Source organism: Saimiri boliviensis, chromosome 20 (assembly GCF_048565385.1).
Source record: "Saimiri boliviensis isolate mSaiBol1 chromosome 20, mSaiBol1.pri, whole genome shotgun sequence".
In the NCBI taxonomy this organism is placed as follows: domain Eukaryota; kingdom Metazoa; phylum Chordata; class Mammalia; order Primates; family Cebidae; genus Saimiri; species Saimiri boliviensis.
In genome coordinates this window covers 6035215-6040365 of record NC_133468.1, presented here as the reverse complement: position 1 = coordinate 6040365, position 5151 = coordinate 6035215, and positions in this window count along the sequence as shown.

Genomic DNA, 5151 nt, shown 5'->3' with positions numbered 1-5151 from the left:
AACTATAAAGAGCTAAGACTTGCTAAGTGACTTGAAGAATAAGAAGGCAGGAGCACGCGCTCTAACAGATGGTGTAGTAATCTGCAGTGACTAACACAGCGTGATGTCCACACAAGGATAGATAAGTAAACCAACAGAACAGAATAGAGAGCCCGGGAACACATCTCCCTACGTTGGGTGTCTCCGGAAAAAGATTCCCAGACTAAGATGTTTGTGGCAAGAAGTTTCATAAGGAGCGCATTCTCACGAATTGCACCTTGAGGTGAGCAGGTGTGTTGCTTCAGCTGATCCTCTCAGGAAATCTGGGTGTGAAGTCACTCTTCACAGTTGTCCCAGTTGAGTTAGGAGGTCTTGATCTTTATATTCCAATGTCGACCAGTTGTTAGAGGTAAGCTGACCCCAGAGGAGGCATGTAGCTTTGAGAAAGAAGCTTCCTTAGGTTGAGGGCAGTTTCTAGACAGTGACTCATCTGTAAGCTGGCAGCCAGAGGAGTGCGTGCACTGGTCCTGAAGTAGGACATGGGTGGCACACCACTGTGTCCACTGCAGGTCCCCCTTCCACTGCAGTAAACCCATGCCATTTGGAGCCACTCTTCCGGATTTCTGGCTGGTCTCTTTCCCTGAAGAGGAGGGGGGTTAGTGGGATGAGGTTTAGCACTTTCTGCTATAGCTGGTTTCCAGGCCACAGCTGGTTCCTACTACTGTCTCCCTTGACTTTCCAGCTGAGAGTCTCTGCACCTGTGGCTAGTGCCTTTGCTGGTCTTGGCGGCTCATCTGAGAAGGTAACCCAGGCCCTCAACCATGGGTGGTCTGAGCCCCTAGCCACCCTGTCCTTCTCAGGCCATGACTTACTTACTTGTCCATTTACTGTTAAGACGGGGAAGGAGAGTACCAAGATCACCCGAATGGGTCGCTCAGTGTCTCACTCATCCTTCATGTCCCCATGGTGTGACAGCAGTCCGGCCTCCCCCTGATTATCAGGGTGAGTCACTCCCAGCAGGATTCTGACTCTTTTTCTTGCCTTCTAATCTCTTGGCACACAGAACTCAAATGACTGGGCCGCAGTGCCGCTGTAGCTCAAAGGTGAATGGGACTTTTTCTGTGTCTTTCTGCATTGTCTCTCTGAGAACTAAGACCTCTAGACCCACAGAGTGTAGAATTGTGGGGAAACAAAGCACAGATTCTCCTCATGGTGTTTTTGCCCTATCACAGGCATCTCTAATACTGTAGGGACTTCCAGGTTGTATAGTCCAAGACGGGGCTGTGTACACCGAAGCTGAGACCTGCTCCGTAGCCATTTCCTGCTCTGGGCCTCAATCCTGAGGGTCATGGCTAGCCTCAGAGGATGGTCCCCAGTGAGCTTCTCAGTGAGGCTGGTGACCCTCTCATCAGCACTGTCCTCATCTCCTTGGAGGATGGAGCCTCTTCTTGGCCCTCCCGTGAGGCAGAGTCAGCGTTTTCCGGCCTTGTGGAGCACAGCCCCTCTAGCATGTCTCCTTCTAGCTCTTATGTTCCCCTCATCTGCCATTTTCCACGGCATTTCCACACCGGCCCTTTATGCAGGGTGAGCAGCACTTTCCCCAGGCTTCGCCTCTAGCAGCACACTAGCTTCGTCTCTCAGGGGCCTTGCCCAGGTGTTAGATCCTGTGTCACAGCAGAGTGCTCAAGTAACAATAAACCTGCCCTCATCAGGTTTCTGTTGCACAGCCCTTGATGAGCACCTTTGGGATCCAGCCCACATTTCCTCTTTCAGCTCTTGCCAGTGCTGCGAAGTAGGTTCACTGTGCTCTAGTTACCACGCTGTATGAGTCTGGTGAGACAGAACACCCACATATGAGTTACGTGAAGAGGGTTTATTACTTTCTCATAGGCGGCAAGGGACAACAGAAGCCTGGATACATTGGAAGCTGATCCCCAGGGCTCAGGAAAGCCACCTGAGGTTCCACTGAAGTCTTGCTGTGTGTGTGTTCCACTTGGACTGCAGCCAAGGGGCCATGGAAGAAAGCGTATCCTGGGTTTTATGCCCCAGGGCAACGTGACTCACTGGAATAAGGCGTTGAAGGACATCCTATTTGGGGGTAGAGGGGACTGGAACAGAGCCCAGGCCTTTCCAGCCAGTTTCTCCTTCTCTCATGATGTTGTGTTCCCAGGATATTCAATGGGATTTTTTGAGAACTACAAGTAAGAAGCAGGAGAGAGCTGGGTTGGTCCAATGGCATCTGCAGAACTGTCCTGCAAGTATTTGTTGGCAAGGTCCTGAAGCTCCTTTGCCTACGGTTCTTTCCTTCCTTAAGAGGCCTAGCACTTGCCTGGCCAGATTATGTTGTACCTTGACCCTGGTTATTGGTCTTGGGATGGGAGGGAGAAGGGATCGATCCTGAAGAGGCCGCATGCTTTCCTTTAAAGCAAAGGCCTCTAGATCTTCTTTACGTCTTCAAGCATGGCAGCAGTACTGGCCTTTAACGGGGAAGGACAGGCCATTTCTGCAGACCTAGGAGGTTCAGAGCAATCTAAAACTGTAAGATTTTGTAGTGCATCAACCCAGATATTCCTATTTCAAGTGTCAGGCCCCTATTCCTTACGAATTAGGATCCTGACTTTGGCATAGCAAACCTTCTGGAGTTGAGCATACAACCTTCTCTGGAATTACACTATTCCTATGTCTAAGTCCTGCGAGTATTTGCCACCTTCTCTTTCTTGACTTAGCGATTGCTTTTTTATTTGCTTTATGAGTTTTCAACTCTGTGTGCTATGGTTTCAAAGCTTTTGCCCCCTTCAAAGATCATGTTGAAACTTAATCCCCAATGCAACAGTATGAAGCAGTGGAGCCTTTAGAAGGTGATTAAGCCATCAGGGCTCTGCTATCATGAATAGATTAATGCCTTACAGAAGCGCTCAGGGGGATGAGTTCACCCCTCCTACCTGTTGTGTCACGTGAAGATGCAGTGTTCCTCACTTCTGGAGAAACCAGTGTCTATGCCACCATCTTAAAAGCAGAGAGCAGGTCTGCACCAGATATACCCAACCTGCCAGCATTTTGATCTTGGAGTTTCCAAACTCCGGAACTGTGAGAAATACATTTCTATTATTTGTAAATTACCTAGTCTGTGGTATTTTGTTATAGCATCACAAATGGACTAAGATAGTATGGGAAAGCTATGGCCAGACAGGCCAAATCTGGCCTGCTGACTGTTTTTGTAAGTGAAGTCTTACTGGAGTACAGCCATACCCATTCGCTTACCTAGCGTCCGTAGCTGCTTTCCTGGGCAGAATCAAATAGTTATGACAGAATGTGTGGCCCACCAAAGATGAAAATATTTATTATCTAGCTAGTTACAGAAGAAGTTTGTTGAGGCCTGCTTTCTATCAGATATTTTAGTTTACTCTTTTTGTGTATGTATTATATCTCTGTTTGAAAAAAAGAAAGAAAATCTATCAGCTATCCATTCATCCCAAAAACATATATGTATGTATATATATATAATTAGTATGCCTTCCTGTAAGCAATTCTTTGATTACGTAAAAACAAACTAACTATTTGCTGATGGCTTTCATGGTGAATGCTTTACACACCAGCCTATAATTTAGGTTTGGGGATTAGTTGAGTCACACTTGGGAAACCTGCAGCCCACCAATCTCACCTCACTCTTACTCCCCTTCATGCTGCTGCAGGCAAATTCCTCGGTTCAAGGAGGACCACCAGGTGGCTGTCTGAAGGGTCATCAAAGGTGACCTGAAAAGCCCTTTGCTGCACTTGAGACATAAAGTTGGAATAGGGACAACATCTCTAATGTCAAGAAGAGTTACCAGAGGTGACTTGCTGGAGGGAAGGGTGAGACCAGGGAAGAGAACATAGTTACTATTTGGGGGATAGTACATTTGGAACAGCGACCCTGGGGGTTAGTTATAAGGCATGCAGATGAACAGAAGGATCCCTAGAGAGTTTTACTCCCAGAAAGGAGGAGGTGGAGATGCATGTGTACACGAACTTGTTCACTGAGAGCAGCTGTGATGATGTGCTTATGATCAGAAATGTAGGTAGGAGTGACAGTGTGCCAGAGCCTAAGACAGGGGTGGTTGGTGGGTTCTTTGGGGAGTGACAAGAGGGTGGTGGCTACAGCCCCTCCCCAGCGTGTGTGTGTGTGTGTGTGTGTGTGTGTGTGTGTGTGTGTGTGTGTTATGGTGAATGCAGGGGAAGGGACCGTGGTAATGCATGATATTGCAAAGGTGAGGGAGCATTGGCTTGCTTCTTCATCCTTACAGCTGGGGTGGATGCATATTTCCCCCCGTCTCTTTGTTAAAATCTTTGCCTTTTTAAGTAGCTGAGAAGGAGGGCGGGGGTAGTGTCATGTTGTGAGCTGAGTCACAGGAAACATAGGCTGTCAGACACATATGGGGAAAGGGTGGAATCTGAGAGGTAGAAAGAGGATATTTCAGGGGGAGGGTGGAGGAAGCTCAGTGAAAGGGAGCGTGGTAACTCCTGCTTTACCAAGCATTTTCTAGCTGGATGGTGGTCATGCAGGTCTTTCTGATCTCAACTAGGCTACAGCTGCCTTTGTGTTCTGACAGCCCATCCTTTCTGTTCTTCCTGTAGGGCAGAGAGTACTTCGTGGGGAATGGGGTTGGAAATGCTGGGAAACATCTCCCGTTGTGGTGTGCAGGCTTCCAGTTAGAGTATGTGAAGGACTGGCTGGATCCATCACCACGCTTGACATGAAGTGGCATCGTGCACCTTCCCGTTTTCCATAAATAAGAAATGCTTTTTACTTAAGAAATTCGGCCAAGAACTCAGTTGCTGCTGATTCTCATATCCATGTCCTTACGTGCCCCACGGCTTGAAGGAGACGAGCCCTCTCTTCAGGGGCTGCGTCGTTCTCATAACTTCCACCCTGCTATGCCAATCCTCAAGCCTGGGGAAAGGTGACTGGAGAGACTTAAGAAAGAAACTAAATCAACAATAAGTGTGTTTGATTATTTAATAAGGGTGCCTGTTCTCACTTTATTTCAACGTAAAATGAATCTAGGAAAAGCATTACCAGTTATTCAGGAGCTATAGCGCAGTGTTGTGATGGTAATCTAATATTCTGAAAATGTAGAACATGTCATCTCCTGCTTTCTGTTATCATTTGCTGGTGTGTGTGTATATGTGTGT